At 44.8% G+C, this 23,973-nt stretch overlaps 1 pseudogene; it reads right to left on the bottom strand.

Annotated features, from left to right (window-relative positions):
- Window positions 1–299: 299 nt before the first annotated feature.
- On the bottom strand, window positions 300–12,781 carry LOC102443278 (annotated as a pseudogene).
- Between the last annotated feature and the right edge of the window lie 11,192 nt (window positions 12,782–23,973).

The raw sequence follows: 23,973 nt of genomic DNA, 5'->3' as shown, positions 1-23,973 counted from the left end.
AAAGAGTAAGGAGAGAGGGTCCTACCTGGGTAGCTCCATTGATTAGAGCGTTGTCCTGATACGCCAAGATTGCAGGTTCAATCCCCGGTCAGGACACATACAAGAATCAACCAATGAATGCATAAATAAGTGGAACAACAAATCGCTGTTTCTCTCTCCCCTCCCCCACCCCCCACCCCCGTCCCCTTGCTTCATCTCTCTCTAATATCAGTAAATAATTTAAAAAGAAAGAAAAGGTGAGAGGATTCCTGATCACCATATTTCTCCCCAGGGCAAGGGGCCAGCATGACTGCCCCAGCCTAGTCTGCAACCTGCCGGAGCTCCTGGTTCTGTGCAGCCAGGTTTATGGTGTCCTGCAGGATGCCAGCCAGCAGGCTGCGGTGGTGATACTCTGGCCATGGTCTGTTCCTCCCACGGCACCTGCCAGGCTTGCAACACCTGTGCCCAGATTCAGAGGTGTCTGTCAGTCAGCCAGCATGGTAACCAACTCAAGGCCTGTCCTCTGTCCCTACTAACCTGTAACACGTGGCATGTCTGTGCTCAGGTGGCCTGCACATGCAGGTCACAGAGGGCTATCGGGTCCTGCTCCGCAGTGTCCCGCTGTGCCCGAAGGCCTCCCGCTGGAGCCTCAGCACTGTGTGCTCCCGGTGCCGCCGCTGTCTCTTCTCGGAGGCCTTAAGTGATAACACAGTCAGCCTTTCGGATCCACATCCCGTTCATGGATTCAACCAACCCCAGATTGAAAATATATATTTTTTAATGTTCCATTATTGCTGATGTTGTACTATGTAGTTAGGCCCACAGTGGCTGCGTGTCTGAACTGAACATGTATCAAGTTTTTTTCTTGTCACTATTCCTTAAACAATACAGTATAACAACTACTTACATAACATTTACATTGTGTTAGGTATTATAAGTAATCTAAAGGTGATTTAAGTCTACAGGAGGATATGTGTAGGTTACATGCAAACACTGTGCCATTTTATATAAGGGATTTGAGCACCCGTGAATTTTGGTATCCATGGAAGTCCTAGAACCAATCCTCCATGGATACCAAGGGACAACTTACTTTTTCTTGAGTGCCACCTGTGTGCCCACTCTGTCCTACACACTTCATATGTATGATCTCATTTTATCCAAGGACCACCCTATGAGGTAGTTGTCATTTTACAGATTTGAAAACTGGATCAGAGGAGTGATTTAACGCCCAGATTCACGTGGCTAGTGAGGGGCAGAGCTGAGATGACACGCCTTCCAACAGTTCACCACCATCCTGGGGTAAAGTCGAAATCCAGAGGCATGGCACATGCCTCGCCTCTGACCATGCACCTGCCAGGCTCCAGCCAGAATGACGGTTTGCAATACCCAGAACCCATTTGCCATTGTTTGGCTCTGGACCTTTCTTCATACAATATTGTCGTCTCTTAGAACATATGTTTCTCCACTCCGCCCTCATGCCCCATGCACATAAATTTTGTTTCTTAATTTGTTCCAACAAGTTATATTTACCGAGTGCCTCTATGTGATGAGCACAGACTGCCCCTATGGGGCTCAGAGTCTAGGGGATCCCCCTGGTTGCTTTACTTGTCCTTTAATTCTCATCTCTAATCCACTCCAGCCTGGGTCGGGTACATCTCTTTGTTCCCATAAGCCCCTACTCCCCTCATCACAGCACTTAGCACCAAGAATTGCCTCATCTATCCCCCACAAAGCTGTGAGGGCCAGGAGAGAGGGTATGGCCCCGTCTGTTGTGATTGACACCAGATCTCAGCGCACCAGCATAGTGCCTGGCCCAATTAGAAGACTCAAATCCCCTACATGACCCTCCTTACCTCTTCCCCAGCCACCAGGACTTTGACCTGGTCTCCTGCCTCCTCCTGTCCCAAATGCTTCAGTTCCTCCTGGATCTAAATGTGTGCTGTGCTCGCAGTCTCTGACTCCGGGCCTGGGCCAGGAAGAACTGCAGGGCCACATCTGGGGCCTGTCAGGCCTACGTGGCATCAATCCAGGCTCAGCCAGAAGCCATGTATGCACACGGCATCGGGACATAGGGCCCAACATTTCCAACAGAATCTCATTGCCAGGGATTCTCCCAGAACTACATCCCAGACCTAATGGCCCTGGAAGAGCCTGTAGTCTGGACAGAGATTTGAAGGCCATGGGGGGAGGGAAAATATTGGCTCTTCTAATAGATGCCACGGAGGCCCTAAAGATTACATGCTCCTAATCCAATAGGAAAACAGTCCCTTCGGGATCCAGTAGACCTTCAGGTCCTTTATTTGCCACAGTTCAATATTTCTCCCTAATGTTGGGGCTGGGTAAGCCGGAGACATATTAACTGGGCTCTGCAACTGCAGCTCTTCACTCCCCGCACACCTTTGTGGGGTATGTGAGGGAACCTGTTCCTCAGCGTCCCTGAAAGGATGCTTTTGGTGGAGCCCAGGTCCTAGAGATGCTGTCCTTCCTGCCACTGGAGGAAAATGCAATTAAGTAAATCAAAGGTGAAGACCCCCAATTCCACCCCAAGCCCCAGGCCCACCTTGGGGTTCCTCCTGGAGGCCTGTGCTGTGGCTTGCTTCTGAATTTCTCACCTGCTGAGAAGATATTAGGAGTGGGAAGGACAGCTGAGGTTAGCTCAGGGCTTTGAAATCAGACTGGTCAGGGTCCCAGTCCCTCCCTTTCTTAGCTGCATGACCTCAGGCAGGTGACACGTCTTTTGAGTCTCCATTTTTCCTCATCCATAACATGGAGCTGATTAAAGTTATAGAGAGTATGAAATAGGATAAGGCACCCAAAGCACTGAGCAGTAATGGGAGCTTACATGCTTAATTCCAAGGCCCAGGGCTGTAAAAACAAGTTGTAAGTAATCATAAAAAGGAAAAAAGAAAAACAGGAAAAGCTGGACAGGGCAGCCTTCCAGCCACCCTGTGGCAAATCCTGGGAGAGAGCGCCCCCTTCTGCACAAGAGCGAGCATGCATCTGGGAGGATGAAAGCACCACATTGAGTCTAAGGACTTGGCATTTGCACCTGCGCTCCCTTTGGTTCTCCCATCACTTTCCTTCTCTGAGCCTCAGTTTGCTCACCTGAAAATGGGGAGCAATGTCCTCTGCTTGAAATACTTCTGTGGTTTCCTTTTGACTTTCAAGATAAAGTCCAAACATCTCAATAGATTTACAAAGACCTGTGTGACCTAGCCCCTATTTCCCTCTCCAGCCCTCTCTCCTGACTCTATTCATCACACTCTATTCTCAAAAGATTGAGCTGCTTGCAGTCCCCAAACAGATCAAGCACTCATTTACCTCTGAGACTTTTTTTTTAATATGAACAATAAAGATTTATTTAAAAAAATAATAAAAGAAAAAAGATTCTTACTTTAAAAAAATAATTTGGTGTTTTGTTAGGTATCTTTAACAAATCAGCAACTATTGGTCTAAAAGCTTTCATAGATGCTATTTCTTGTCAGAAAAGGGGAATCTCAGTTCTTGGAACTTTAGGGGAGCCGTTGAGCCTTGGAGGTTAATGACTAGGAGCTCCAGCCTTAAGGAGTAGTTCCTTGATTGATATACGCTGGGTCTGTGTAAGTCCTAAGCAGCTAGACCATATATGCATGAGAAGAAACATTTATTTAGGAGGATCTTCAATATATTGTGCATATGACTTATTTAATGTTATTTCTACAAAGTGGATTTTTTGTTATTAATTAGAAATTCATTGGATACTTATAAAGTGTGTAGCATCAAATTTAATTTGTATACTTCTTCCATGCCTATCTGCATATAATATAATTCAAATAGCATTTTTTTGAAAGATAGGATGTTCTGTTATAGCCTGTTTTTTTGTTTGTTTGTGGGGGTTTTTAAATTTTTTTATTGCTTAATCTGAGACTTTTCTTGTCATTTTCTCTGCCTGGAATGTTCTTCACTCATTGCTGACCGCCTCCGCCAGCAATCAACTTCCCCTGAAGTCTTCCTTCCTAAGACTAATTTAGATGCCCCATAGAACCCTATGCTGACAAGCCCTTTAGAGAACTGATATGATGTTGTAATCTTTCTCTCCGACAGATTGTACACTCCATGAGAACCCGGATTTCCTAGGGCCTACATGACCAGCACATGGTGAGTGGTCATTAATGTTTGGGAATCAACAAATTAATGAGGCCCAGCTGGCGTGACTCATGGGTAAGTGTAACCCTATGAACCAGGTTCGCTTCCTGGCCAGGGCATATGCCTGGGTTGCGGGCTTGATCCCCAGTGAGGGGCATGCAGGAGGCAGCTGACCAATGATTCTTTCTCATCATTGATGTTTCTATCTCTCTCCCTTCCTTCCTTTCTGAAATCAATAAAAATATATGAAAAAATAAAATTAATGAGTAAAGGAAGAGCCCCCTGATAGAGCTATGTAAACACTTGGAGTGCGGGTGAATTTCCCGCCAAAATATAAGATGTTGGATAAAAAGATACACCTGTGGTTCTGGGAGCACCACAGCCTCAGCTTTAACCCCTTTGAGCATACGGCTTCCTGGGTGCCGGCTCCAGACTTTTACAATCCTATGAAGAGATGGTTCAAGGTGGGCTCTGGCCACTGCTGGCCCAGGCACCTTCAGAGCTCACCTTGCTCACCTGCAACTCCCACAGGGCCCTGCCCAGCTGGCTGAGCCCATCATCTGTCAGGGGGTCCCCAAGGAGACCTGAACGCAGGCTCTTCAGGCCAGCCTGGTGGGCTTGGGCCTCTTCTGCCGCATCCCACAGGGTGGGCTTCACCTGTTTTACCTGCATCCTCCTTCTTGCAGCCCCCAAGAGAGCAGCCAAGCTTAGGGAGCTACCTAGTAAGAGGAGACTCCTTCCTCTGGACTCCAAAGCATACTGCCTGTAATACTTTGAATTTTCATTAATTGCACTACTCATAAAAACAGCTAATACCTAAAAACAGCTAATACCCATTAGGCTTTTTACTTGTGCCTGATGTCACTGTGCTAAGCTTTCTATGGGTGCCTCTTTTTGTCCACACAACACTCCAGCGAGGCAACAACTCTAAAATTTTATCCCCACCCCACCCCAGTTTCTAGACAAAGCAACTAAGGCTCAGAGAGATCAGCAACTTCCTGGTGGCTGGCAGAGCTGAAAGTCAAGCCCAGGTCTGTTTGACACTAAAGTCTGTGCCCTTAATCATGATACCAAACTGGCCTATAAACATATGTCTGTCTCTCACTGCTTTATCCTTGAGGGTGTGAACTGTCCAACTTATCTTCCACGGGCCACAGGGCCTCGCACAGGGGGAGGTCTGGGAATGTGCTGGCCAAATGAATGTATGTTTGTTGATTTTAGAGACAGTCAAGGGGCCTGAGTTTTGCAGGGGTTTTTTAATGGGTACCTTTCCTTCTCTGATCCTCCCTTTCCTCATCTGTAAATTAGATCTGCCTCATGGGGTTTTAGTAAGAACCAAACATACTAGTCAGTGCTTGGTAAACTGTTAAAGGCCTCTGAAGGATGAGGGGTTGCTTTCACTATTGGCCCTGCCTCTCCAGACTTCTGCAGGCCGGCCACCCTGGGACCTGTCTGAATCCTGTCCCTTCCAGAGAGTCAGACTCCCTCTGGGCTAGTGTTGGGGCTTTAGCTGGTTGGGTGAGAGGGTGGAGCAGGCCTAAGGCCAGATCTCAGAGCTTCCCAAAGAACCCCATACTCTCCCTCCCCCTACCCCAGGCCACCTTGAGGGTCCAAGCAAAGAAAAATACCGTGTAGTTACTTCCTTCCAGGAGCCATGAGACAATCCAGGGCAGAGAGACCTCCAGCTCCTCTTGAACAACCACACCAGCCAACACCTGCAGCAGGGGGCAGTCTCTGCCAGAGGGCAGAAGGAAGAAAGCATCCACCTGTGGCTGGAGAAAGAAACTATCCCAAATCACACTCTGATGGAAAGTTGGACTATTTCCAGTAACTTTTGTGCACCAACAGACAGATTTGCAACCTTGTGTAGATTGCAATTTTATTATTATTTAATTACACAAATAATATATTCTCTTAGTAAAAAAAAAAAATGTTCAATTGGCTATCTGACTATGCACTTGTATCCAGAATATATAAAAAGCTCTTACACCTCAATAAGAAAGAGACAAATAACCCAATTTTTAAATGGCAAAGCAAGATAATATCAACAAAAATGGCAGAATAGGGGGCTCTGGGGGTCGGTCTCTCCCCAGAAACCTGGCAAAAATGGCCAAAATCAACCTTGCTAGCACTCTGGGAGACAGTCAAAGATTTATAGCAACCAAGTGACTGCTTATCCAGGACAAAGGCAACTTAAATATGGTAAGAGGTTTTTGTGGCATCTTAACTTACCTAGCCCCAACCTCCTCCCCAGCACAGAGGTGGTCTTGTATTTCTGGTGGGGCTGCCTGTTTCTGGAGGGAGCAGAGCCGGTTTTGTTCCCAAGGAATTGTGTTTGTCTGTTTTGACTGGTTGCGCTTTCCCCCAAAAGTCTGACAAAAGGGGCTTCCCTTTGCTTCTCTTATCCTGGAACTCTTTCAGGGCAGAGCAGTTACACCAAACATAAAACATTGAAAACGTTGTTTTTAAAATATAACCCCTCCCCCAAAACATTGAAAGATGAAAGAACAAGCAAAAATAATCGTTGGGGTAAACAATAGATACATGAAAGATTCAAAGGAAAAGCTGGGGAGTGAGATTTGGGGGGGATCTTTAAAAAGTTCCCATGTGTACTGGGGAACCTAGAAAGCCATGCAGGCGCCCAGGGCAGGATGCATGCTCAGAAAAGCCCTGAAAAGACCCTACGCTTTCTCCTCTGGCTGACTTTTGGGCTCAGTAAAAGCAGGAAGTGAGGCTAAGGAGGAACTATAAATGGCCTGACTAAGCAAGCATAGGAGTGACCCAACACAGAGACAATCTGTAGAAACCTAGGGAATTTTTTTTTCTTTTCCTTGTCCTCCTTCCAACTCTACCCCTCCTCCTCCTCCTTTTTCTTCCCCTTTCTTTCTCTCTTTATTCCTTTGTTTTCTTTAGTTTTTGTTGTTGCTGCTGCTGTTTTTTTGTCCCAGGAGTTTAAGAATTGTGTCAGGTCACCGGCTCACCACTAAGATTAGAATAGAGACTTCAGTAACCACAAAGAATACAGTCTTTGCAAAAGTTGTCTAGAAAAGTAACTAAGCAAACAGATGGCTCCATCCCAAAACAAGCAACAATGCATATCCTGGAGAGAAGGGTGAATCTGGTTTTTAGAGTCACTATATCACCATAATCAAAATATCACAGCACCAAGGGGAAGGATGGAGACTTAAGAGACCAACACAATGAAGAATACTGTCTTTAAAAACAATACTCAGATTGGCCAGTCTCCAACAGAACAAGTATGAGATATGCAAATAAACAAGAAAATATGGCTCATTCATAGGGAAAACATTGGAATTAACAGGAACTATCCCTGAGGAAGCACGGACATTAAATTCACTAGGCAAAGACTTTAATTCAACCATCTTATATGTATATGCTCAGGAAACTAAAGAAAATGATGTCTCAGTGAATAGAAAATATCAATAGAAGGAGAGCAATATTATTTTTTAAAATAGAAATTCTAGAGCTGAAAAGTACAATAACAAATTAAAAATCCACTAGAGGGCAGATTTGAGCAGGCGCAAGAAAGAATCTCATCCAATTTAAAGAGAGGTCAAATTATCCAGTCTGAGGAGCAGAAAGAAAAAACAATGGAGGAAAATGAGTCTAATAAACTTGTGGAATGCCATCAAGTATACAAATATATGCAGAATGGGAGCCCAGAGCAAGAAGAAAGAGGCAAGAAGAAAGAGGCAGAAAGAATATTTGGAGAAATACTGCTCAAAAATCCCCCCAGTTTTATGAAAGACATGATGAATCTATACATCCAAGAAGCTCAAAAAATTCCAAGGAGGAAAAACTCCAAGAGATCCACATCAAGACATGTTACAATCAAACTGTCAAAAGCCAGACTCAGAGTCCTGAAACAGCAAGAGAGAGCATTTGTTATGTACAATAGATCCTCAATAAATTAAAAACAAATTCCTCATCAAAAACTATAGAGGCCAGAAGGCAATAAGGTGACATGTTTAAAATGCTGAAAGAAAAAAAGTGTCAACTAAGAATTCTATATCTGGCAACAACTATCCCTTCAAAAATGTAAGAAAAATTAAGATATTCCCAGATCAGCAAAAGCTAAGGGGGTCCATTGCTAAAGAGAGTCGTTCAGCTTGTTGGAGGCGAGGAAAGGAGAAGACTCAGATGCTGCCCTGGACCTCAACATTCATATTTCAGTCACCCCAACTCCCTAGCCCCATAGCTGTCAGACTTACAGGGTTCCTGGGAGCTGCAAGATCCTCAAAGCCCCTCGCCATACACTCAGAGTCCCAGAACCCTTAGGAGGTCAGGCCCTGGGTGGGACATAGTGACATTAAACAGAGAGCAAGCCCTGTGGAGGAGAGGCTACAATCAGGCCAAATGTCTAAGAGGTGGGAGGTGACAGGTACCCTCTTGTCCTCACCTGCCTCCACCCCCTGTGGCCCGCAAATACAGTTCTGAGCCAGCTCTTGAGTCAGACACCCCCACCTCATGGGCATCTTCCACCACCCTGGAGGAAGGGGAGGCTGAGCTCACTCTTAGGCACCAGAGTTCCCCAGAACCTCTGCCTGAGGAGCCCATGGGGCTCCCAAGAGCCTGTAAGAATCATCCCCAAGGCTCCAAGCTCAGTATACCCCCTAAAAGCCTCTCATCTTCTTGACCTTATTTTTTTATCCTGTCATCTGCCGAGTGAGGCAAAAGGGTAGTTGGGATTGCGCCAATTGTACAGATGGAGAAACTGAAGTTCTGCTCAGAGAGATGCTTGAATCACCCAGAATAATAATGGTTGAGCTGAAGAGGTATACTAGTAAGTGGATGGGTGAGACGAGTGAGAGGAATGGGGATATGGGATGAAGGAAAGAGGGTGAGATGGAGCCCTGGGAGCAAACTTGAGCCCTGTATGCAAGACCCCAAGCTCAGAGATTCTCTCCTCTGGGGTGGCAGTGGGGGGAAACCTCCAAGGGTCTGGTTTGTAGGTGTAAGTCCTGCCTTAAGACAAACATTCTTGGACCCTGTTGGGCCCTGGTCACTCTCAAGCCCAGAGGAGCCACATCCAGCACCAACAGGTTCTCTGTCCCTGGAGAGGGCAGGCCCCAAGTCCTCCCACTAAGGCTGAGCTGGGATCACACAAACACAACAGATGTTACAGACCGAGCCTTTTCCCAGCCTTCAGCTCACATGATCCTCCTGCTGGAGCTCTGTGGACCAAGCAAGGCACCAAAATTCAGCCATTTCAGGCAGGAAAAAGGAGACCCCAGAGAGGTAAGCCCACACGGGTGAACAGCAGAATGGTAGACCCAGGCTCTTCCGACTGCCCTCCAGCCTTGGCTCCCCAGGTCTCGCTTTCCTCCAGGGTCTCACCTGCACCAGGTCACAAGTACTAAGCACAGGATCAGAGCTCTCAAGAGGCAGAGCTTCCTCAAACAGCATCTGCAGCAGCTAAAGTGGAAAAAAGGGGGGTTCAATGGCAATTGAGAAAGGGATTGACCAAGAAACATCTTTCAAGATTTCCTGAGGATGAAATCTGTGTTGCGCCCTGTGCTTGGTGTTGAGGAAACGGTGTCCAGGTCAGAAATAGGCCCAGGCCTCACCGTTCACAGCAAGCTAGACAACTGAGCAGACATCTTCAATGGGCTAAGGCAGGGCCCATGAGGTTCTGAGGCAGCTATTTTGATTTGGCGAATTTTTTTTTCCCGCTCTTAGTTTTTTTTTTTTTTTTTTAATTAAATCTTTATTGTTCAGATTATTACATTTGTTCCTCTTTTTTCCCCCCCATAACTCCCCTCCTTCCAGCTCCCACCCCACCCTCCGCCCTCACTCCCCACCCACTGTCCTCATCCATAGGTGCATGATTTTTGTCCAGTCTCTTTCCGCATCTCCCACACCCCTTTTCCCCCCAAGAATAGTCAGTCCATTCCCTTTCTATGTCCCTGATTCTATTATAATCACCAGTTCATTCTGTACATCAGGTTATTTATTCACTTGATTCTTAGATTCATTTGTTGATAGATGCATATTTGTTGTTCATAATTTGTATCTTTACCTTTTTCTTCTTCTTCCTCTTCTTAAAGGATACCTTTCAGCATTTCATATAATACTGGTTTGGTGGTGATGAACTCCTTTAGCTTTTCCTTATCTGTGAAGCTCTTTATCTGACCTTCAATTCCGAATGACAGCTTTGCTGGATAAAGCAATCTTGGTTGTAGGTTCTTGGCATTCATCACTTTGAATATTTCTTGCCACTCCCTTCTGGCCTGCAAAGTTTCTGTTGAGAAATCAGCTGACAGTCGTATGGGTATTCCCTTGTAGGTAACTGAGTTTCTTTCTCTTGCTGCTTTTAAGATTCTCTCTTTGTCTTTTGCTCTTGGCATTTTAATGATGATGTGTCTTGGTGTGGTCCTCTTTGGATTCCTTTTGTTTGGGGTTCTCTGCGTTTCCTGGACTTGGAAGTCTATTTCTTTCACCAGGTGGGGGAAGTTTTCTGTCATTATTTCTTCAAATAGGTTTTCAATATCTTGCTCTCTCTCATCTTCTGGTACCCCTATAATTCTGATGTTGGTACGTTTGAAGCTGTCCCAGAGGCTCCTTACACTATCTTCGTATTTTTGGGTTCTTTTTTCATTTTGCTTTTCCGGTTGGGTGTTTCTCGCTTCTTCGCATTTCAAATCTTTGACTTGATTCTTGCCCTCCTCTGGTCTGCTGTTGGGAGTCTGTATAATATTCTTTATTTCAGTCGGTGTATGCTTACTTTCTAGATGGTCCTTTATCACACCATCGAGGGTCTCATTAGATTTCCTGTACAACTCATCAAGTTTATCGACAGACTCTAGAAGCCTCTTGAGAGACCTCAAAAGTGTGGTTCTGAACTCAATATCCTCCCTTGATAGTTTTGTCCTGTTTCTTTGTCTCCGCATTTTTTACGCTTTCTTGGTACACCCCCTAGTGGTCTTTGTGCGCAGTCTTGTTGTAGTTAAGCCTTGATTGTTATAGTTAATACTAGAGGGATTTGACCTCCAGGCCAACTGGCTGTGATAATCAGCTGTGTCTGCAGTGGAAGAACTTGTGTCCTCTAGGGAGGTGCTAATCTAGCCTTTGCCTGAGGCTATCCGGCAAATGCCTCTGTGCAGGGCTTGGGCGGGGCGGGTCCCACGGGATCAACAGGGCGGAGGAGGGAGCAGTTATGGCTGCTCTCAGTCCGTCCCCAGGGGCTCTGCCTCTCTGTCCCAGCAACCGCTGCAAACCTTGGAGGGACCGTAGCCAGACAGTCCTGCTTCTCCCGTTTGAGTCTGGGTCCCTAGAGACTCGCCCGGATCTGGAGCTCTGAGTCTGAGGCTCCCTCCGGATTGAAACAGACAACCACGCCCTCAGCCACCAGCCCGCGCCGCACGCACTCCGCACCTTAGTATTTTACTTCAGCACTGCGCCTCCTCTGATTCTCGGTTCCTCCTAGTTGTAGAACTTTCATTCAGCCAGCCTTCCTGTGGTTCTGGATGATGTCCGTTCCGTCTTTTAGTTATATTTTTGAAGTGGTTGTTTGAGGCAGCAAACTCCGGCGTTAACCTATGCCGCCATCTTGGTTTCTCCCTTAGTTCTTTTTCCGATTTGGCGCATTTTAATGAAGTCCCAAAAGAACCCAAAAACTTTCAAGTTTATTATCATTATTAGTATTATCAAGAACTGTGAAAATGAGACCTCCCTGGATATTTGATCTTTGCACACCACTCCTTCCTGTCCCTCACTCCATCGACCCCAGCCTCCTACCTTCTCTGACCTGTCAACAGCTGCATAAATTGACCCTGGCCCAACATCCTGTGAGGGCTCTATAGGGGCCTCAAGGAGGGACATCTAGTTCAGCTATGGTGGGGAAAGGAAGGTTCTTAAAGGTGCCCTAGAGGAGGCAACACCCCAGCCTCCTATACCTGTGGCTCCTCTGGGACACACCTGAGGCACAAGCAGGGGTGCCTCTGTTTCCCGACCCCGAAGCAGCAGGGCCACATTGTATCCTTGACCAACAGAGCCCGGTGTGCGCTGGACTCGTGCTAGCAGCTCCTCCTCTGCCTGCTGCAGGGGACACAGGCACAGCCTGGCCTGAGCAAAGGGCTCTAGAAGCACTCAGCACCCTGGGCTCCGGGGGCCAGAGGGCTCCCACCCTGCTCCCATCGCACTACCAGACCCCCCTACCTGAGCTGCATCAGAGCCCAGGACTCTGTCAAAGGTGATGCATTGTTCCTGTGGGCAGAGCTGGGGTCAGCAGTGTTCCTCCCTTCTTCCCCTGCCCCACCCATAGTTTATCCCCTCTCCACCGGTGTCTTCAGAGTCCCAGGCTAAAGCAGGCGGATGCTATTGGGCGCCTCCAGAAGGAGTATGGGGTGACAGGTCTCTTCAGGGCCTAAGAAAGGTGTACTTCATATCAACTCTCATGAGGGAAACTGAAGACTCCTGAGTCCTGCCCTCAACTTTTGCCTCAGTTTCCTATCCTGAGATGGTCTAGCCCTCTCCCTCTCCCAAGAGGCTCTCCCAAGCTGCACTACCTCTGGTAATGAGTGTGTGGTTTCTTACCACACTCTCTCCCCCTCTCCACTTCCACCACCACGGTGAGCATGGCCTGTGGGTTGTCGGTGAGGGCTGCAGGGGCTGAACTGCCCTGGCCCCAACCAGCCCCTGAGCTCTCAGACTCCATGGCTCCCATGCCTCTCAGATTCCCCTCAATAATGCATCTCTGATCTGAGGATCTCTGGGGGAGGCCTCTAAGTAATAACCTATCAAAGGATGTGACAGCCCCCTCTTTTCTGAGTTAGAACATTGCATGGGATTCTTCTTTTTTCCTCTTACAAAAAAATGTTCAACATATCTAACTGTGTAGAGAATAATATAATGACCCTCCAAGCCCCCAGCTTCAGCAGTTATCAACTAATGACCAGTTTTATTCCTTCCCTCTTTCCCTCGCCACCCCCAAAATTCTCTATTAAACCATTACACCCCCAAAGGATTCATATATATATATATATATATATATATATATATATATATAAAATTGATTTTTTACAGAGAGGAAGGGAGAGGGATAGAGAGTCAGAAACATCGATGAGAGAGAAACATCAATCAGCCACCTCCTGCACACTCCCTACTAGGGATGTGCCCAAAACCAAGGTACATGCCCTCGACCAGAATCAAACCCGGGACCCTTGAGTCGGCAGGCCGACGCTCTATCCACTGAGCCAAACCGGCCAGGGCTCCCAAATGATTCTTTTGAAGCAAATCCCAGACATCTTATTATTTCATCCATAGCTATTTCAGTATATATTTATAAAAGGTCATCACCTGTTTAAAAACTAACAGCTTTATTGAGATATAATTCATATACCATACAATTCACCCATTTCAAGTATTCATTTCAACAGTTTTTAGTATGTTTGCAGGTATATGTAATTATCACCACCGTTAATTTTAGAACATTTCCATCACTTTATAAAGAAATTTGGTTCCCTTTCCTATCACCTGCTTAATCGCCCCTCCACCCCACCCCTAATCATTAATCTTCTGTCTCTATAGATTTGCCTGTTCTGAACATTTCATATAAATGGAATCATACAATATGTGATCTTTCTGTGACTGACTTCTTTCACTCGGCGTAAGGTTTCCAGGGTTCCTCCACATTATAGCATGTGTCTGCTTCTTCCCTTTCTGTGGCTGATTAATGTTCCATGCAGGGATTGAATGACTTCTGTCACCAACTACCCAGAGTTTGACTCCACTTCACAGCTAAGAGCTGTGTAGATGTAACATAAAAAATAAGAGAATTATCAGTCCATCATTATATTTTATGATCAAAATGTCTCTCACAGCAAGGCCAGCTGTGTTTGCAGCCTTTGTTCAGTCTTGTCAGGCTCCAAAATCAAGAGTGATTTCAGCAACAAAAGACTTCAGCCTTTCAGGCATCTGGCATAACCGAGCTAAGGAACAATATCATCTTTTGTTCTGAGCCTCTTTCAAAGGGTTAGTGCAATATTGGATTTCCCTCATTGCATAACCCACTTATTTAGTCATTTACCCTCAGCTACTACTATTTCTCATTTTTTCCATTTTTACCCAAACGTTTCCACCTTTGGAAGAAATGTAAGGTTTGGCTATAGTGCTGGTCCAGATTGCTGGCAGCAATACTAGTCTAGTAAGTGCCTCTCCCTCAGTACACTCCCTCTCATAAAGAGTAGGGTTACAGCCCAGCCAGTTTTGCTCAGTGGATAGAGCCTGGGCCTGTGGACCAAAGGGTCCCCAATTCAATTCAGTTCTGGTCAAGGGCAGATACCTTGGTTGAAGTCTCCTCCCCGGTCAGGCCCTGGTCGGGGCTTGTGCAGGAGGTAACCAATCGTTGTGTTTCTGTTTCTCTCACACACCATGAGATATTTCTCTCTGTCTTTCCCTCTCTCTTACACTCTCCCTAAAAATCAATGGAAAAATATCCTCGGGTGAGGATTAACAACAACAACAACAACAAAAAAGTAGGGTTACAGAGATACAGAACTAACGGGCTATCTAGACCACTATCTAGGCAACACAGCAACATACACTGTCAACTCCAATTTTGTCACATGGGTTGAAAGCACAGTCTATCTTATCATGCTCTTAGGAATTCTGGCATAAAGGCTTAAAGGTATGGCCACAGTTTCTTGCTTAGGGATCATCCTGCTTCTGATACCTGCAGATGCATTCCTGGTCCTGGGACTCAAGTGGGGAAAAAGAAAGTTGAGATGATAAGGGGAAGAATATTATAGTCATGTCAGCATCCTCCCTCACCCTCTATTCCCCAGATCCCCCCAAAAGTGGATAAATCTATCCAGTGGGGACTCTCATGTTGAGTGTGAGCATGTATGTAAGCCCTTCCTGACTTTATCGCCTCTCCTCCCCCACATTTTAAACAACAAATGTTTCAATTGCTCATTCCAATTCTCTATTAAACCATTACTCTGAGGATGATATACAACATATATCCATTTGATGTGGTATCTCTTGGCTCACTGCTGGACACTATGAGCTATAAAGTGAGGTTCTTGGTCTGAAGAAGGGTAACTTGATGTTCCCAACTGATACAGTAATTTTTGCTCCAGTCATCTAATAGTATTTTAAACATTTGCAACTACAACTAGGTATGAAAATCCCAGTTCCTGTCAGGATCCACTTATAGCCCCCAGGGCTACTGGCTTTAGGTCAATGTAATCTATTTGCCAATTATGTGTACGGCCTTCCCCCTAGGGAATCTACCCCAAAGCCACTTTACTTTTTTTAAAATATATTTTTTATTGATTTCGAGAGGAAGGGAGAGGTAGAGAGATAGAAACATAAATGATGAGAGAGAGTCATTGATCAGCTGCCTCCTACACATCCCCTCCTGGGGACTGAGCTCACAACCCGGGCATGTACCCTGACTGAGAATCGAATCATGACCTCCTGGTTCATAGGTCGATGCCAATGCTCAACCACTGGGCCACTTTAGTCTCTCTCTCTCTCTCTCTCTCTCTCTCTCTCTCTCTTGTCGGCAGACAGAACAGTTCTTGTTGGCATTTTGTGCTTTGTTCAGTCCATCTCTGCATTATTGCAGCAGCCCCATGACCACCCATTTCATGGACCCAGGTGACCACCTCAAGGGAGATACTAGGAAATCCACTCACTGGTTCCAACAACCTTCCAATCCTGGAAGACTGTTCTTCTGTTAGACATTGACATGTTTTACTTTAATGCATCCTTCAAATTTCCATAGGGGTTTCCATAGAGTTATGCTCCATATGGGCATCCCTTTAGTAGGCCAGTTTTCCATTGCCCTTCTACCTAACCATATGAGCAGGCCATTTCTTACTGACTTATGACACTATTTTTCATGAGTCAGAAAAAACCCAAACAAAGGGACAAACAGCCTGCATTTCAGCTTATTGAGCTGATTTTTTACCTTCTTCAACCAGAGTGCTGGCCTTACAAACATACGTTCACTTTGAAACTGCTATTATAAACCAAGCAGCTCTATAGGAGACTGTCCAGGTGGTGATAGAATCTGGTAGCTCCTTAGGTGGTTCCAAAGTCAATCCTAGGAGAAAAGGTATACCTGCTGAGGAATCTGATATTTCTTTACATTCTCCCAATAGCATGTTCCTGCACAAACAATTTGCATCTTATTATGGAACTCTTCTGGGCACTGTCCTAATGGCCACTGTTCTACCCATTAGAAAAGGTCATGGGTATGAGGATATCATGGGTATTTCATGTTTAAGATTATTTTCTGTTTAGGTATAGGAGCAGTTTCAGTTAATGTGATTGCAAGCTAGTAATATTCCCTCAAATGGAAATTCTTTGGTCCAATGTCCCAGCAATCATCATTGAGAGGCATTCATGGGCTTTTGCTTTAAGTTCCAGTGTATACTCCACACGGGGCTATTGTATAGAGAATTTGTCCCTACTGGCACTCTAGCTTCCATTTCACGCTGTTGGAAATTAACAACCTGTGTGGACTCAGGCTGCTGTTCTGTACCATGGATTACCTGTGGACACCCAGGAATCAAGGTTCCTTATTCCCCACCCTTTTATCCCTTCTCTTCCCAAACCAAATATTTCAGTGAGTCAGAGTTGTTCTAGCAAATTCTACTTCTCCTCACAACAACTATGTAGAGTTGCACTAAACTTCACAGGTTAAGGGCACGGCCCTCGGCAAGACTGCTCTTATGTCAAGCACCAGCTGCATGCTTGAGGGGCCCCAGGCCATCCACACATCTGAGTAGGTAGGTTTTCACTACTCCCTCCGGATCAATAATTCACTAGAACAACTCACAGAACTCAGGATTGTCCCTATACCTACAATTTTATCATAGTAAAGTAAAACATTTATTTGTAGATATAAATCTGAAGAAGCCAAAGGCAGAGACTCATAGGCTATCAGGAACCACCATGAATAACTGGCTAAATTCTTTATTATATAGAAATGGACATACAACATTTTATTTATTCATCTATTGGTGAACATTTGGGTTGACTCCAGCTAGAGGCCTGGTGCATGAAATTCATGCATGGGTAGGATCCCTAGGCCTGGCTGGCTATCAGGGCCGATAGGAGCCTTCCGGCTGCCAGGCGGGACCTCCCTCCATTCCGCCCCGCCCCCTGGTAGTCAGCGCATGTCATAGCAAGTGATTGAACTTCTGGTCTCCTGGTCAAACTCCTGAGGGGAGAATTGCATATTAGGCTTTTATATATATAGATTTTGCTACGAGCTTTGCATACAATTTTTTGTGTGGACATATGTTTTCATACCTAGGAGTGAAACTGCTAAGTCATTTGGTAATTCTATATTTAACTTTTTCTTTTCTTTTTTTAAAATTGATTTTAGAAAGAGAAGAAGGGAGAGGGAGAGAGAGAGAGAAGCATTGATGTGAGAGAGACACATTGATTGGTTGCTTCCAGCAGGTGCCCCTACAGGAGCCAGAAAGAATCTGCAACCCAGGTAACATGCCCTTGACAGAGAATTGAACCTGCAACCCCTCGGTGTGTGGACTGAGGCTCTAACCACTGAACACACTGGCCAGGGCTGGATTTTTTTTATTGAGATGAAATTCACAATACATACAAGTAACCATTTTAAAGTGTATAGTTCAGTGACATTTAGTGTATTCACAATGTTGTGCAACCATCACTTCTCTCTAGTTTCAAAACGTTTCCATCACCCTCCAAAAATGCATCATATTCATGAAGTAATCACTTCCCATTTCCCTGTCTCCCTTTTCCAGGTATCAGCTTTCTGTCGCTATAGATCTGCCTATTCTGGGTATACTATCTGAAAGAAATTGTACAATATGTGACTTTTAGCATCTGGCTTCTTTCACTTAGCACTAATTTTTGAGTTCCGTGAAAGTTATAGCATAAATCAGCATACGCCCCTTTTGGCTGAATAATATCCCATTGTGTGTATATACCACAATTTGTTTATCCATCATCCATTGATGGACATTTGGGTTTCTTCCACCTTTTAGTTAATACGAATAATGCTGTTACAAATGTAAGTTTCTGTGTGAACTTACGTTTCTCTCTCTTTTTTTATTGTTAAGAGAGAGAAAGAAAGGAAGAGAGAGAGATAACTGTGAATGAGAAACATCAATGGTTGCCTCCCAGATGCACCCCGACCAGGGATCAGACCCCAGTCTAGGTATGTGCTCTGACCTGGAATCAAACCCGCAACCTTTTGGTGTAGGGGATGACACTTCAACCAACTGAGCCACCTGGCCAGGGCTATTTTGATTTTTCTTATTTTCATTTTTCTATGTCAGGGGTGGGGAATGTCTGGCTCTTCGGGCCATATAAGGCCAGAGAAATCATCTGGCCTTGCTAAGGCATTAGGAGTGACTTAATTAAATGTTTGACCAAATATAATATAGCAGGCTAATGTTTAAGTTGATAATTTTGTATGGTCCATGAATAATGTTATAAATATCCAAATGGCTCTTGGCAGAAAAAAGATTCACCACCCCTGCTCTATGTGGACATATGTCTTTCATATTAAGGAATGGAATTGATGGGTCACATAGTAGTTATATATTTAACTTTTGATGAACCACCAAACTATTTCCCCAGTGGCTGCACCATTTTGCATTCCCACAAGCCATGTATAAAGGTTCTTATTTTTCCACATCCTTGCCAACAGTTATTGTTATTTTTATTAGAGTCAGACTGTAGGTGTGAAGTGGTACCTCCCTGAGGTTTTTTTATTTGTGTTTCCTTAATGGCCAATGATTTTGAGCCTCTTTCACATGCTTGTTGTCCATTTGTATTGCTTCTTCATAGAAATATCTACTCAAGTTTTTTGCTCAGTTTTTAATTGTTGTTTGTCTTTTAGCATTTCACAAATGAGTAATGATGTTGAGCATGTTTTCATGTGCTTGTCAGGCTTTTGTATATCTTCTTTGGAAAAATGCTCATTCAAGTCTTTTCCCCATTTTTTATTTGGGTTGTTGGCTTTTTTGTTGCTGAGTTGTAGGAGCTCTACATATATTATGGATACTAGACCTGATCAGGTATATAATTTTCAAGTACTTTCTCCCAGTTTTGTAGGTTGTCTTTTCATCATTTTGATAATGTATTTTGATAAACAAGTTTTTAATTTTGATGAAATTCAGTCTATAATTTTTTTTCTTTTGTTACTCTTGATTTTGGTGTCATATCTAAGAATTCATTGCAGGTCAGAGGTCATGAAGATTAATTTCTGTGTTTTCTTCTAAGAGCTTTACAGTTTTAGGTCTTATATTTAGTTATTTGGTCCATTTTGAGTTAATTTTTATTATTGTCTGAGGTAAGGGTCCAACTTCATTCATCTGTGTCTGGATATCCAGGTGTCCCAGTGCCATTTGTTAAAAAGATTAGCCTCTCCACACTGAATGTTCTTGACATCCTGGTCTAAATCAGCTGTCCAGCCCTAGCTGCTTTGGGTCAGTGAATAGAACGTCAGCCTGCGGACCGGGTTCGATTCCGGTCAAGGGCACATACTGTGGTTGCAGGCTCCTCCTAAGCCGAGGCCCTGGTCAGGCACGTGCAAGAGGCAACCTATTGATGTATTTCTCGCACATCAATATTTCTCTGTCTTTCCCTCTTTCTTCCACTCTAAAAATCAATGGAAAAATACCCTCGGGTGAGTTTAAAAAACAAACAAACAGCTGCCCATAGAAACATGGGTTTATTTCTGGACTCCACTTCTCTTCTGCTGGTTTCTGTTCTTATTCCAGTACAACATTGTCTGTGTGTGTGTGTGTGTGTGTGTGTGTGTGTGTGTGTGTGTGTTTTGGACGTTTATTAAATCTGGGGACCATGAAACAAAGAAGGACCTAGGATAGAAAAGCAACAAGAGAGAGACTAGAAAAGTCTGCTTTGGCTCTCTAGAAACATTATGGGGAAGAAGTGAGCCAAAGTGAGGCTGCTGTCAGCTCACTGAAAAGTCAGAGAAAAGGGGGCTTTGGCGACAGGTTCAGGGGGTTAGCATGGGATGAGCTGCCACTGCCCATGGTTCCCCTAGTTGCAAGTCTTGTGGGGACTTTAAAGTTTAGGAGAAAGAAAATTCACTCAAAAAGGAGATTCAACTGGGTGTGCCCCAAGGATGGTATGCCAACACTGTCTTAATTACTGTTGCCTTACAATAAGTTTTGAAATCCAAGTTTGTTCTTCTTTTATAAAATTGTTTTATCTATTCAGCATCTTTGGAAATCCATATGAACTTTAGAATCATCATATCAATTTATACAAAAAGTCAGCTTAGATTCTTTTTAAAACATTTTTTTATTGATTTCAGAGAGAAAGAAAAAAGGAGAGAAAGATAGAAACATCAATGATGAGAGAGGATCATCAATCGGCTGCCTTCTGCACGCCCCACACTGGGGATCAAACCCGCAACCCAGGCATGTGCCCTGACCGGGAATCGAACTATAACCTCCTGGTTCATAGGTTGACACTCAATCACTGAGCCATGCCAGCCAGGCTCAGCTTAGATTCTTTTTTTTTTTAATTGATTTTTTACAGAGAGGAAGGGAGAGAGAGAGAGAGAGTTAGAAACATCGATGAGAGAGAAACACTGACCAGCTGCCTCCTGCACATTCTCCTACTGGGGATGTGCCCGCAACCCAGGTACATGCCCTTGACCGGAATCGAACCTGGGACCTTTCAGTCCGCAGGCCGACGCTCCATCCACTGAGCCAAACCGGTTTTGGCTCAGCTTAGATTCTTATAAAAATTTTATTGAATCTGTGTAGATCAATTAAGAGAGAATTGACATCTTAACAATATTAAGATACAAAAACATGGAATGTTATTTCATTTATTTAGATCTTCCTTAATTTCTTTCAACAATATTTTGCAGTTTTAGAAGTGTAAGTTTGCTCTTCTTTTGTTATATTTAATCCTAAATAAATTCTTTTTTATGTTATTGTGAATGGAATTTTAAATGCTCATTTTCAGGATGTTCACTGCAAGTATATACATATAAACCAACTTTTCATTCCTGGAATAAATCTCAGTTGGCCATGGTATATAATTCTTCTTATGCATTGCAGGAGTCGATTTCTAGTATTTTGTTGAGGGTTCTTGCATCCACATTCATGAGAGATATGGGACTGAAATTTTCTTTTCTTGGATGTCTTTATCAAGCAGTCTTTCTTATTACTAGTATACATAACCACAGTATACATCACCACAATTTCATACCTATCATACACTATACCATACTATAAAAGGAAACTAGGAAAAATTTTAAATATTAAAATATCAAAGTCATTGTTCAACTTTCAACTCAGATCATTATAAGTGGCTCATAAAGGGCCTCTCGTGAACTAGAGAATGAAGGGGATCTGAGCATTAGAAGAAGTGGCAGAGGGGGTTGTGTTGCAGAAAAAAAGACTCTATGGGAGGGAACAAAAACTCTTGACTCCGGGTACAAGGATTTCTGAGGAAATGAACCGATGTCTAGGCGGTTCCAGATGACAGGATAGGAACAAAAGAGGAAGCTATAAGAAGACCGATTTTGGCTCGGAAAACAAAGTCCTATGATCTCCAATTCTACCCTTGAAGTATAAAATTTGTTACACCACACCGGATATCCCATCTCATTGTGCCATGTGGAAGTGGATGCCTTGCTCCTCTTAGTTCATCACCACTCCTTGTCTCACTTCCTTCCCATCTAGGGCACATTTTTCAGCCTTGCCCTTAGCAGTACAACTTCCTCAATCTTTGGGCCTCACTAGGGTTGCCCTGTGCACCCACCCCCAATTTTTAATGAATCCTGCCTCTAGGCTGCTGTACATTATCAGATTAAAAAAACAACACTACATGCCTTGCAACGGGAACTATGACATGTACATTATGGCCTCCAACCTCAGTTTAGGCAAATCTTTTTATTTAATTTTAGTGAAGTACATCATTGTTTTCTCAACTCATGGCAGCAATAAAGCCCTCAGGCTACTCCTCTCATTCATTCAATCAATACTATATAATAAAGAGGTAATATGCAAATTGACCCTCATGCCCTAACATTGCAAGATGGCCACCCCCATGTCATCACAAGATGGCCACCCCCACATCATGAAAAAATGGCCATCCCCATGTTGTCACAAGATGGCTGCCCCACATCATCACAAGATGACCATCACAAGATGGCTGCCTCACATCATCACAAGATGGCCATCCCCATGTTGTCACAAGATGGCTGCCCCACATTGTCAGAAGATGGCCTGCAGGGGAGGGCAGCTGGGGGCAATCAGGCCTGCAGGAGAGCAGTTAAGTGTCAATCATGCTGGCAGGGGAGCAGTTAGGGGGCAATCAGGCAGGCAGGCAGTCAGGCCAGTTGTTAGGAGCCAGCAGTCCCGGATTGTGAGAGGGATCCCAGACTGGAGAGGGTGCAGGCTGGGCTGAGGGACCCCCTCTTCCCCCATGCACGGATTTCATGCATCAGGCTTAGCTAATAAAAGAGAAATATGTAAATTGACCATCACTTTGCGACACCCACAGCCAATCAGGAGTGAGTATGCAAATTAACCCAGCAAAGATGGTGGTGGCCCACCAGGCCTATGGGCAGCGCACCTCCTCAGGGCCTCTCTGCCACACTCCACACCTGTCAACCGTCCTTGAAGCCTCCCTGTGGCCCAGCCCCTGGCCTCAGAGGCAACCCCCTGGTGCCTGAGGTCATAGCTCCCGGTGTCTGCCATCTCCCTCTACCCCACCCCTGCCCCACTGCTCTGGTAAACAAAACCCTAGTGTTGGAGCAGCCCCACAGGCACTGACGTGTGCGGGAGCTTGCTCGGTGCACAGTTAGTGCACCCCGGGAGCCCCAGGCCAGCCAAGGGGCGATGGTGGCAGCCATGGTGGCAGTGGCAGGCAGCTCAGCTTTGTTTTGAATAGATGAAAGAGGCCACTTACACAGTAACCCAAATTATCAGATCTCCCTCCTCCCTATCTCGTCAAATAAAGAGGGGAGGGGCGATGGACATGGAGGTGGGCCAGCAGGCAGGAGGCGGAGGGTGGAGGAGGAAGAGGATGTGGAAGGGAGCCAGTTGCATCCCACTTTCACAATGGGAAAGTGAAACGCACTAGCTACTAGTGCACCCAACCTCTCCAGTCCTTCCCGCCTGCCTTGGGAGCTCTTCCCCTCCGCGCTTCCCTGGGAGTGCCAGCACAGAAGAAAAACCTATTCTTGCACGAATCTTCGTGCATCAGGCTTCTAGTTATTTTATAAAGGTCTATGGAGCACCTGCCATGTGCCAGGCACAGAATTGAACAAGATTGGCACAACTGTAGCTCTTGTGGAGGTTTCAGCACAGTACTGAAAAACAACAAAAAGATTTAAATAAAGAAGATTATTTCCATGTGAGATCAAAACTATGAAGAAAATGATGAGGTATGAGGGGCTCCTTCATATAAGGTGACATTTGAGTTGACTCCTGAATAATGAGAAGGTGCCTGCTATTTGAAGATCTGTATTTAGAGCTTCAATTTCAAAGAAGTTCCAAACACTCCTGCTACCACAATTACCCACCAATATCTCTGCCCAGATATCCTGCCTTCTAGCCTGGACTATAAGTTGATTGCTTCTAGGCTTGCACTAAGGCTAACCCCTCCACTGGTGAATTAGGCACCAGGCCCTTTTATCTGCTCAAAGGACAGTCCTCCAGCATGACTCTCATCCTTCTCCTGAATCATCAAGTTTTTCTTCTCTACTAGATTATTCCCATCTGCATATAGCCATGCTATTTCTCTCATCTTAAAAACCAATGAGCCCTAGCCCATTTGGCTCAGTGGATAGAGCATCGGCCTGCGGACTGAAGGGTCATGAGTTCGATTCCAGTCAAGGGTATGTACCTCTGTTGT

Source organism: Myotis lucifugus, unplaced genomic scaffold (genome assembly GCF_000147115.1).
Source record: "Myotis lucifugus unplaced genomic scaffold, Myoluc2.0 scaffold_28, whole genome shotgun sequence".
NCBI lineage: Eukaryota > Metazoa > Chordata > Mammalia > Chiroptera > Vespertilionidae > Myotis > Myotis lucifugus.
Note: the sequence above shows the minus strand (reverse complement) of the source record. Positions and strands in the feature narration are given on the sequence as shown.